This window comes from Cryptomeria japonica, chromosome 4, assembly GCF_030272615.1.
Source record: "Cryptomeria japonica chromosome 4, Sugi_1.0, whole genome shotgun sequence".
Classification (NCBI taxonomy): Eukaryota; Viridiplantae; Streptophyta; class Pinopsida; order Cupressales; family Cupressaceae; genus Cryptomeria; species Cryptomeria japonica.
Window position 1 is genome coordinate 104,610,614 of NC_081408.1, and position 13,214 is coordinate 104,623,827.

Genomic DNA, 13,214 nt, shown 5'->3' on the forward strand with positions numbered 1-13,214 from the left:
ATGGCATGGAAAACACCAAAGCCTGAAGAGTTGATCAATCAAACCACGGAAACATTAGAACCAACAGGACAAACCTCCCCATAATGCTGAAGAGGGAGAGGGATAGGAACACTGAAAAGAACAACCAAGAAGAACTGCATGACGAAGAACCAGGAACATCAAAGGTGCTGAGAAAAGTACTTGGTGTCGTGGAAGGAACACTCACTTGACACACAGCATGAGGCAAATGTCATGGAAGGAACACTCACTGGACAAAGGAAGATGGCAAACAACAGGCAAACATCAACCCTCTCATGGCATCTTATAAGTAGTGGATGTACAACAAGGCACAAGATGTGCAAGATCCCAAGTAAACAATGCATGATGGCACTTTATCTCAGTGCGTTTGCATAATTACAATGCTACAATGATAAGAAGATAGGAAACATAAAGAACAGAAAAAACTGAGACATCCTACTCAGAGAAGAGATCCTAGGACCTGATACAACCAAGATATCCACCAGAGTGCTGAAAAGCAAAAAACTGAATAAAATATGCATGGAGAAGAATCTGGAAATAAAAATCATATGGCTGGAAAGTACACAGCACACTCTTTCCAAAAATATAAACTTTTCAAAAAATGGAGGTCGGATGTTCATTCTACGTCTCCTGGAATGCAAAAAAGAGAGGTCACTTTGACTGAAAACAAAACACAGTCAAACAACAAAATTGGAAAAAATTACCAACATAATGAGGTTTGGCTTGGAACAAGATTTTTGATGCCTATTTGTTTTTGAAAAAATGACTTCGTATGCCCAAGATATGACCAAAAAACCAAACCCTTCTTCAAAACAAGAGGAAGGGGTAGTCTGGTGGCTCTGGCGAGCAGAGGTGACCAGTGAGCAACGCTTCAGTGGTGAGATGGTGGCACTTTCATAGCCGGGGTGGTGGAGCCAAAGTGATCGGAAGCTGAGCGGTGTTTCTGGTGGGTGGCGGTGGCGGGGTCAGGCAGAGGCGGTAGAGGTTGGGGCCAACGGGGGCCTCAAGCGGGGCCATAGGGAGGCGGAGCCCGGGAAGCAGGGTGGAGTTGCGGTGGAGAAGGCCGCATGCAGGCTGCCGATGACGGGGCTGCATGGGGTTGCCAGCGGGGGTCGTAGGCAGGCCGGTGGGGCTGGAAAGCACGTGGAGCTGGAGGACGAAGGCGTGGGCCCCAAGGCCTAGGAAAGACTGCAATAGCGCAGGGGGCCCCACGGTACCCTGCCTTTTGATTTTTGATTATTATTTTTTTTTACAAAAATCCAAATTTCGGCCTGCATGTCGTAAAAAGGCAAAAAATAATTTTTTTTGGAAATTTTTTTTCTCGATTTGCATGCCAGAGCCGTACGACCTGGATCTAGAGAAAAAATACTCCCAGAGGGTCAGGAACCAAAAAAGGTGAAATTTTATATGACCATAGGGGTTTTCGAGCCTTCTGAGCACGATGGTGAGGTCCGTTTAAGCCCAAAGTGCTAAAAAAAAGCCTATCCCTAGGTGCATAAAAAAACTTTTTGAAACCCCAGATCTGCTTCCAATGCAAAACTTCTCAAAACAAGAACAGATAGCTGCAGATCTGAAGCTCTTATACTATGTTGGAGTTGAGAAAATACAACACCACAGGAACCTAAAAGATCTCTGCAAGCTGAAAAACCTGTTACAAGGAGAAGCAAGGAAGCAAATCATAGAAGAAAGAAATACACAGAAAATATGCTGAAAAAGAGAGCTCAATATTCACAAAATGTGTGATATAAAAATCCTTCTTCTTGTTACAAAGAAAAGAAAGAACTTAACCTTTAATAGGTCAAGAAACCCTAAAAGGGAAAACCTAGGTTTGCACATAATAATTAATAAAAGAATTAATTATTTTGCATCTAAAGTTAGCTTAAGTGAAAAAGAGATAAAGGGAACTTAAATAATTAAACAAATATTGTTTAATTAATCAGTAAATACTCAAATACTCTAACACCAAGTGGTTGATTATTGGAAAGATCAAAAGTGGGTGGACCTCAAACCTATTGATCCCAAAGTCAAGCAGGTGAACATAATGATTAACCATGCAGTCTTAAATTCTAGAAGGGAAGACCATATGGTGTGGTGTGGGACTTCGTCGTGAACTTATTCGGTCTCTTCTGCTATCCTTTTACTAGCTCAGTCCCAAGACCCTATTCCATGCTAGGCCAAGGCTTGGTATCCAGAGTTGACTCCCAAAATCAATCTTTTTGTGGATCCTTTTGCAAACCAAGATTCTTAGTACTGACAATTTAAGAAAGAGGGGATTTTGTTTCCCTAACTTTTGCTACCTTTGTCTTAATAATGAGGAATCTGTGGACCATATTTTTTTACACTGTCCTTATACCACTCCTATTTGGGGGATGTTTTTTCAAATGTGGGGGCTGAATTGGGTTTTCCAGGAGGGGATGCAGGATTGCTTCAGAAGCTGCCATTATTCCACCAATAACATCACCATAAGAAATCTTTGGAAGTTCTCTTTTGCTCCTATCCTCTAGGGGATATGAAAAGAGAGAAATAATAGAATATTCTGGAAAGATATTAACACCTCTGAAATGGTTTGGGCCAAGATAAAAAATAACTGTGTTGAGAATGTGATGGCTAGGGGACTACATTATTGTAGCAGTAAGGAGGACTTTGATGTTCTCAAAAGATGGAATATCCCAGCCTCTTTGGGCTCTAACATCAACCAAATCAATAGAAGTTTGTGTTGCTGGTCCTTTCCCCCCAATGAGTGGTTCAAGGCCAACTTTGATGGGGCAGAAAAAGGAAATCCAGGTCCGGCTGGTTGCAGTGGTGTCATCTAAAATGGGGCTGGCTTTTGCATTGGAGCGGTGGCCTATCCCTTAGGAATTCAAACCAATCATATGGTGGAAGCTATGGGAGCACTTCAATCTATTAAATTAGCCTCTAATTTAGGGGTCAAAATGCTTTGGTTGGAAGGCAACTCTAAAAACATTATTAACTGCCTTCTCGGAAATCATCAACCTTCGTGGACTATCAAGAACATCATTGAGTCTGCCAGAGAGCTGCTTTAGGGGTTTAAAAAATGCCACATCACACATGTCTATAGAGAGGCTAACTAGATTATTGACTGGGCTGCCAATGTGGTGGTATGGAGTGGGATAATTATTAACTGGAATAGCGAAGGGGAGCTACTGTGTGCGACACGTGATATCTTAATCTATGAAAGATTGCATGGTAAGTAGGGATAGATTTGATATCATTTCCCGAAGTGTGAGGAGATGTCGTGGTAGTAGGCGCTGGTTCTGTAGGCTCCCAAGAAGGAGGTACATCAATCATTGTAGGTTAACTTTGCATGCTATATGGGCATTTTTATCCCTCTTCAACAATAGCATAATAAACTCCTATAGAATTCAAATTGGTCATCACAGAGAGTCTGTTGTGAAGAAAGGAATCAGGTGGGAGCTACAGATTATTAATATCAATAGGATCATGGGTGGTAAATGAAAAAGAACGGAGGCTATCACCATTGAGGAATGGAAGAGTCATCTACAGGTCTGGGCAATACTTCAAGCCGCCAAGATGGTGAATTTCATGGAAAATATGCAGGAAAAATGGCTCGAAATCACAAGAAATTCAAGAAGGGCTGGAGCAAAGGGACATTAACAATTGGAAATAGGAAGGTCAAGGTGACCGAAAATTATGATTGTAGAGGCAACGAGTCTTCCGATGGAGGGCATTAATTTTTATAGAGACTGAAAGGTTTTAGACGCTGTTGTGAAGAAATTTTTGAAGAATGAGGAGAAAAGGGCTAGACTGGTGAAGGGCAGCTATAGCTACTTTTCGCCAAAGGTAATTAAGTTAAATTGGCGAAGGGTTTTGCTTGCTATTATGGAATTATCACGCTTGATGGTAGATACACTAGGGTTTATAGCTACCACTTTGTTTTACTTAATCATTTTAGGTATAAAGATAAGATTTATTTTCCCTATTATCTTTTCTATGCCCTTAATGCGGGGATCAAGGATGCAATTTCCAACCCTAGTATCAACCCTGCAATGCATGAAGGTTTGATGGTGATTTCGTATAATCACATCAAGAACGCGACTGTCTAGTTGAATATAGTTGAGATTTCTGAATCAGATGAGGATTTTGATGACTCTGAGGAGGAGGAAGGTGAAGGCTATGATAGGGAAGCGGAGACAGAGGACGACCCCCAAATTTCTGGGTCAAGTAGAAGAAATAAAAAAAGAGAAGGGGAAACAAAACAAAGGGTTTGCCAAATAGAAGTAGACAGGGGAGGACGATAGTTGGTATGAGGAGGAGTACGGGACTGACAATGACATGGACATTGAAAGTGAGGAGGTCCAAACCCTTGTGAGACCGAAGCAAAAAAATAAGACTTATAAAATTAAGGAGGTGGGCACCAAGGACTGGTCGCCTCTAAGGACTGATTTAAAGGAGAAGGGTTGATGGGGGGAGGATACAACAACAAAAGAAGCTCAGAGCTCTAAGGATAGGGAGGATGGCGTGGAAGTTAACCTTAATACTACTAGTGATAAGAACCAGGAAGAGAATCACTTGGATATTGATCACTGCATCAATAACGGTATGGAAAGCTTCAAACAGGTGCTCAGCTGGATGCATAAGGAAATTTAAGGCATTAAAACCAAGCAAGCCCAAGATTAAGGGAAAATTGAGACTGTTCAAGCTTTAGGCTTGGGAAAGTTTAATTCCCTTCCCGACTATCTAAGTGAGCTCACCAAAGCGATTGTTAACGTTGAGGAGATTATCAATGCTAACCGCAATAGCTTTCTTAGCTTTGAAAATAGAGTAGGTTCCAATGCAAAGAGACTTGATGGTGTTGAGCATACACTCAAAAAAATAGGTGAGCAAAGCCACAAGATTCTGAAGGCTGCCTCAGCCAACATGAAAGCCCTTATCTGCAAGTTGGAGAACTACGAAGTGGATAAGGTCACGACGGGCATTATTGATGTTAAGGTTGACACCCCAGATGATAAGGACACATGGCTTGGGAGAAGAATGAGAGCAAGCACTAAAAGGATGCAAAGTCATAGTAAGGAAATTGAGGATATTAAGTGGGCAGCGAACAATATGGAACAAATGGAGCTGGAAGAGGCAGAAATGCTTCAGAAATTAACTTAAGCCTGGGCCTCTATCGATCTTTTTTGGTCTATAATTTGCGTTCTCTTGTTTGCTGGCATTTTGTTTGCTAGATGTCTTTCCTTTGTTTGTTGTCTTTTTGTTTAGCTGAGCTGTAATGTTTATCTTTTCATCTTCTGACTGTATTGGGTTTCAGGGGCCCTTCAAAACCTATTTTCCCATATTCAAAAACTCTCTTTTATTCAGCTTCTTTGAAAAATATATTAACCACCTCATTAGACATTTTTTGGTCCCTATAAAAATTATTATCTTCTAGCAACATTCTAGTGATTTTGGCAATGAGGTCTTGAGTAACTAATATTTCAACCTTCTAAGCACTTTTCCCATCCTTCTAGAAAAGAGTTTCTCATAAGAGGGTTGTGGCCATGGAGTTTCTCTAGGTGTGTGATAATACCACCCACTGAAATTTTAGCCCAAACAAATTGATTATTTTGTAATTTCTCATATGAAGTGGGATCCACCCTATTTCTTTCTCCACCCATACTTTTGCTGAATAAAAGCCACAACCAAACATGGAGAGGATAGATTGTTGAAATAAATTAAAAATAAGACTTGCAAACACCTCAAGCCAAGAAAATTTGGAGAAAAATGTTACATCCTTTTCCTTTCATAATGAGGAGTGGGCAACTCATCCTTCCCATTCGCACAAGCCAAGAGTAATGGTCTACCATAACCAGGAAAGGTGTCCAATTAGCATCCTCTACTATCATTGGTGGATATATTTTTAATTTTCATGGTGATACGATCATGTCCCCCACCAAACAATATGATGTGTCTTGACACTAATGTTAGCATATCCATCAACAACTTTATTACCTTCACAAAAAATATGGGAGATTTAATAATCATCCAAAGATTGAAGCAATTCAAAGCTATCAAAAATTAAGCTTTTGATTGTCTAGCTAGGGCTTGAACACCCTTTAAATAATTGATAATGTTTAATGAGTCACTTTCTAGCTAGACCTTCTAATAGCCATTAGAACTTTCCAATTTGATACAAATGTAGGTTGCATTTACCTCAACATAATGGTTTCTCTTGATTCCCAAAGAGAGGGCCACAACTGAGACAAACCTACCATAATTATGATCACATGCCACTTCCCCACAACTTGTAGGCCCAAGATAGCCAATAGAATATATTTGTTAAATACTTCATCCGAAAAAAAATTGTTGGTAAAATATTTTGTATTTTAATCTAATAATTTTGAGGTCATTAGTTAAATTCCTAACAAGGTACTTGATATTGAGTTAGTACAATGAGAATCGAACTAGGTTTAACTTTTCATTAATATAATGTACTATGTTAATTCAATTATATATAATGAGTTTGTATACTAATTATAATATTAAAATTTGATGAAAGAAACAAAATGAAAGTAATGTTACATTAGATGATAAATAAATATAAATCAATGCCAAATTACTAGAACCTATTAAATTATTGATTATATTTGTAAGAAAAATAAGAATTTGATTTTTTTCTACTAATTTTTAAAATATTTTCTAAAGCAAAGATGCAAATTTAATAACAAAAAATAGACAAAAAGTTTTATTATAATACCTTGATCTCAAAATGAAGGAGAAAAAATAAGTATGCTCTTCGTAGTCCCATTTTCTCTCCATGAGCTCAAAGTGAAGTAGACCATATTTACATACACAATTAATTCAAGAATGGCCAAATTTTCTATATAATTTAGATTTTTTTGATAATTACAATTTCCTATCCACTAATATGAATTCCTATATATATATAAGCTATGGTACACCTGTAGTCCCTGCCATTTGATAAAAACTATTGAGTTTTATTATTTTTTGTCAGAATAATACCAGAATTGGTGCTTGTTTAGGTTTGGTAAGGAGCATGATTTTGTGATAGTTTTTTTTGGTCTTTATGTTCTAAGAAGAGTTAAGGGAATCAAAACGTGTTTAAGAAATTATTCTAGTACTCGAAGTAAAAATATAAAAGAATCACCAAAAATGTCATATGTTTAAAATTGTTTCTATGTTAAATTTAATTAAGTAATGTAATTACATTTAATTACATTATACACAAACATGATTAACATATATTTTTCTATTAGTTAGAATTTGAGATAGTAAAGATTTTTCTATTCATCTAATATAAGTTCATAAACAGTTAACAACTGGTATTTGCCACAAAAATGATAACCAATTGTAGCCTACCAATAAGTAGTGTTCAAAATTACTGTAAAGTCATAGTTTGAATAGTATGGTATGTAATGCTATTCTTGTTCTATATGCAATTGAATATTGGACAAGATTTATGTTTACAAAAACTAGCCATGGTATCAAATGTTTTTAGTGAAAAGAAATTAACAATTCATTTACAAAATAAAATAAAATAGACATTTCTTTGAGTAGTATAAGTATGTAAATATAATTTTATCTTTTCAATAGTTTCGGCATGTAGGTTTTGATTTTTTTGAGATTTTGCATTTGGAAACCTACAAAATTAACAAAATGAAGATGTCAATCTGAAAAAATGATGCGTAGTATAAATGTGCAAATGTAGACTCTTGTACCATATTATCAAATGTAGGAATATATTCTTCTATCAACATAAACATAGTTATTTAGATATAATTAGATATTTGTTATACTTTTCTTATCATCTAAGAGTGGGATATTGACTAAGTCTCACTTCAACGTTTTGTATTGTCTCGTTACTTCTATAAAATATTAAATGTAGTCATCACAAAAGCTCTATAGAACAAATTTCATGCAGTTTGCCTCAACTAGCTTATGTGGTAGTGCCCAATGCCAGTTTAGTACATAGTGAAAGTGTCTACCAAACAACACTCATTAGAATTAGTTTTACATTTGAATTTTTTGAATAATGGAAATAAAGAATAGAATAGACTAACAATGTGTGACACACACCAACAATGTCATTCTACTATTGTTTCGTGTCAAATTCAAAATCATTGGAAGCAACAAGAAAAACAATAGAAATAAAGTTGCAAGCCTATGCACACCATCTGTTTATCTACACATTTTTCACATGTTGACTATATGCCCAATGTTTCTATTTCTAAATTTGTGATGTACCATACGATGGTTCTCAATTCTGAAAGCATGTGGGTTAAACATAATGACAATAAAGTATCAACAATGCTACATAGCCTTTTCTAAAGTTATCCTAACCTTCCTAGTTAATTATTAATTCAAAGATAATAGATGCAATAGGAGGAATATCAATAATAGAATCATACTTGAGTTGCAATTGATTATGTATGTCAAATATAGGAAAATCTATCATACAAACAGAAGGAGCCTCTAAAGAATCATTTATTTTTGTTACTTGTAAGGTGGGGATTGGTTCCAACTCAACACTTGTTCTAAATGAGGAGCCTAATTGACATTATTTAGGTATAATTGCCACAAAAATCTTGGCTATGATAGATAGTGGACCAAGCATAAAAATGTTTGAGGTACCAATCTTGAAGCTAAACATGAATACGTCCCCTTTTAGGAAATATAATAACTATCTTGAGACAAATGAGTTCATTCACCATAGCCTTCTTGGGAAGATTTCATGGATTGAATGGTTCTATAGATTAGGAGAGGAAAACATTGTTGTAAAACTATATTTAAAAATTGTTGTTATTATCTGCATTATTGAGAAAAAAATTGACACCATTGGAAACTTAAATAGAGTCTACATTGAGATATAAGGAAGATTACATATCTTTGGTGGATAGATTCTTCTTCAAATATAAAATTTCAATATCTCTCATGTGGAACATTTCCTTTCCTACTATAAGTCCTGATAATTTGAGTTATAGTGATTTCAGGATAATTGAGTCATTCTCAAGAATCAACATGTTGTTCCAATAAAACAAAAAAAAAACAAGCATCTTGCAAAGGTAATTATCAGTATTTATTCTTAGTATCTTCAACATAAAATGCAAGAATATCAAATGAGATTTACTAAAAGATGAGACATCTTGTTGAAATATATAGATGAAAGTGTAGTGGTTATAGAGAGAATCTAGTGCACTCCATATGCCATGCCCAAGAATTTATGCTATTATTAGAAACATATGTAGGAAGAACAACAAATGCAATACAAATTATTTGTTTTAGTCTATACATCTACGAGATTTAAGTCATATCAGTTGCATTATTTCTTCCTACACAATAAATATGACATTAGAAAATAAATTTATTTATAAATTGATGACAAATGCTGTAATTTATTTTCCTTACTAGAATGAACAATAAATTCTAAGATCTAACAATGGTATAAGATTAAATTCCAAACTATAATACTTGGATAATATTTCAATATTTTTGTAGACAAGTTTTTTATAAAATAATGTCTAATAAAATTGCATATGTATAAGAAATCCTTCAACTAGTGATTTAAGCATTATCTCAACACTTTTCAAGAAACATGCTCTACAAAATTAGAAGATAATTGCAAAAAACTCTTTATCATTGAAGCGAGTATACAATCTCTTCTCACATTTTAAAGGTAGAATGAATTATCTTTAAAGAAAAATTAAATTGAGAAAATTTAATACACATCTTCAAATAATATTATGAAAAATTTAAGAATCTTCTAATAATTTTTTTGAATTAATGTTAAAATGAAAAGTCAAAATAGTAATTTGAGAATATCTCTAAAGAAACTTGTACAAGTCCAAAAACTAATAGTCTCAATGGATTTTTAATGAATACTAAAATTAAAAAGAATGTTTTTGAATAAGTTGAGCATATCCTTAAGAAAGCATGTACATATGTTAAAAATTAACATTCCTGAAATAAAGTTGGCATTACCTTAAGGAGTAGTATGTAGTCATCCAAAATCTTCTTGGAAATGACAACCTTATTTTATACACTTTGTAATTTACATAGAACAATTAATTCAATTTTAGTATTGGTTGTAAATAATAATATTTTTAAATTGTAGCAATGCAAAAGAGTGATTTTTACAATATTACACTACTACCTTTCTTTGCAATGCCAACGATGGAATTGTTCTTGGAAAGTGTAAATATTACTTGTATTTCAATCTTTCACATGAAATAGAAAGCTGTAAACTTGTCTTTCTTATAATTTTCAAATGGAATTTTTGTAAGTTTGGAAAAATTTCTTGCAAAAGTGTGGTGTTCAAGTTGCAATCAACAATTTCATCTTTAGTTTCAATTGTGAATTGAAACAAGAGTGGGTATGAAAAAGTTGTGGTTTCTACACATGTGGTGTAGTATTGTTGGTTGAAGTGTAGGTAATCGAGACTGTGTGGTGGTACAAGTTACAAAGTGGTTAATATGGTGATAGGTGTAAGTTTTTTGTTTTCAATGTTCCAATGACCTTCTATTAGAACAAAGAATTTAGTATAGGTGAATATTAAATACTCTTAGAATTTAGTCAATAGCAATAAGTGTACTATTTTTAGCATTGAGTGTTTTAGCTGGTTACCTAGATATTGGAGGAAGCAATTGTTTACAAAAAAGTTTTGGTACATTCATGATTGAGTTCGTCAATGAAGGTGGATAGACTTGATATAATGGTACTCATTCCTCTTGTGCCCTTGTGTACAACATTCTTATATAGAATAAGTGGTGTTCTTGCTGAAATAAGCATTTTTTCTAAGTTGGCATAGACATTGCTATGAATTATTGCAACTATTAACTACAAAACAAAGATATGTTTTTGATAAAGATAAACAAGTTTTACAGGGACCCGAAACCCAAAGTATTACAGACCAAGGCCAATAGCCAACCAGACTGTAAAACTAAGCAGAACAAGGGACAACCCCACATAGATCGACAACAAAAAAACAAACAAAAAAAGATGAACCAAAAAAACAGGACCACACACTCAACTAAGAGACTACATCAATTAAGTTTTGTTTTGAATAATACTCCTATTAATATTCTCCAATTCCTCCATGATGAATTTGGAGGTTCCCTAGTCTTGGCTCCAGCTCCTAGTTCTAGTACATGGACTTGAGCTAATCTTCCCACCAGCTGCACTCTATCCACCCTTCGAAGTAATCTTTTTCTACTTTTCTCCCATGGGAGGGTCATTGGCGACGGTTTGAGTTCTATAATAAGTCATCATGGAATTAATATTTTTGAAACCATCAGTGCTATAGTTCATCACCTGCCTACTGATTTCCAACAGATTGTTCAGTTTTTCCCTGATCTCACTCACATCCTCTTCCACCTACTCAATTCTGCGCTCTTGGTTAACCTTCATAGTTTCCACATCCTGAGAAATTTTTTGGATCATACTCATGATCTTCTCAGATTTATTGGGCCCAAGGGATTCCGTGAAAGTGTCAACAATTCTTTCAATCCATCTTTTAGGGATCCAATTTCTTTCTTCACCCACTTCCAATAGTTCTCTTGACTTCTGGTAGCCTCCAATAGCATATTTCCCATCACCATCTCCTCCTTTATCTTGCCTTTATTTTCCTTAATTGCAAGCTCCTGTTTCTCATCATCCACCTTGATAGGGATGTCCAACCTAATCTTGTGGTCTAGGACTTTGGACTCACTAAATTTGGTAAGTTTTGATTTCTTTTTGGTGGGTGGTTCCATGTCTTGCATTTTCTTGCTGCTAGATTTGAACTTACTATCCACCAACCTTGAAGGATTGATTTTCCTGCTATTGTTAGTTCCCGAGGTCACCATGAAATCCCCTTCTTTCTTTGGTCTATACTTAGGGTCCTCCATATCATTGATATCCTGCCAATCCATGACTATACCACTGTCATCATCATCTATCTCCATATCAGAAACCAACTGCACATCGGGGTTAGAAGAGGAAATGTGGGTTTTATCCTTGGGGGAGGGCTTCACTTCATGAGCCTAGGTGTATTCCATTATCAACAAGATAAACCCTTAATGAATCACAGGGTTATCTTGGTTTTCAGAATGTTTAACTAAACTATTCTCCAAGGACAAAACTAGATAAAAGGGAATGGAAATCAATCTACCATGCCTAAAATGGTTTAAGATAGTAAAGTGATGAGAGCAAATACTAGCATATCTACCATCTAGAATGATGTACCTCTTGATGAATTTTGCCATATCAACCCATAAGGAAATCAACTCTTTCCTATTATAGCCACTGTCTGCAATTTTTGTAACCCTCAATCTTTCATTTTCCTTATCATAAAAGGTAGCAATAGCCTCCTCATCCAACTTCCTGTCTCTATAGAATTTTCTGCCTTTCCTATTTAGAAGAGTAACAGTGGCAACCGGATTTCCATCAACTTGAAAATTCGCACCAAAGGCAGTCAACACACCCTTACTCCAACCTTAAACAAAGCTTTCCATAACAATGATCAAATGACCATGCAATCTCTCCAAAAAGGGACCATCCCACCTTTAGAAATTTCCTCCCAAACCTCCTTGTTCTTTTGCCACTTATCATAGGTTGTGGGTTCAAACCTATTCTTCTCACCTCCCATTCTAAGGCTTGAGAAAATCAGAGATTCCAGAAAAACCAGGAGGAAAGAAAACCATAAACAACACAAGCTAAACGTTCTAAAACTTCTAAAAGTGGTAATAATTCAAAATACCACCCTAATGGCTCCCATCCCGTCATAATCTTTCATCATAAATTTCATTAGAAAGGCCGAAGATCTTGGCATCATTTCTTTCCAGGGCATACAGGGTTTTTGGGAAAGTTTCTTCTCCTCTCCACCATTTAATCCCCAAGTTGACCAAATGATCCACCGGTTTGTTTCCTTCTTGAAAAACATGCGATATCTTGAAATCCTCTAGGCCGACTATCATTTCAAGATAATCTTGGATTAAGTTTGAAATAGTCGAGCTAGGCACCGTACATCCCTTAATGCATTTGATGATGTTAAGAAAATCACTCTGTGAGATTTTTTCAAGATCAAGATGTCAATGAAAAGTACAAAATAGAGAGACAAAATATAGGACAAGAATAAACTGTATTCTCATCAATAGATGAATGATCAATTGTTACATACAATGAATATGAGCCTTCTTATATAGGCAAGGCTATATGGATATGTGAGCACACAAACATGACAT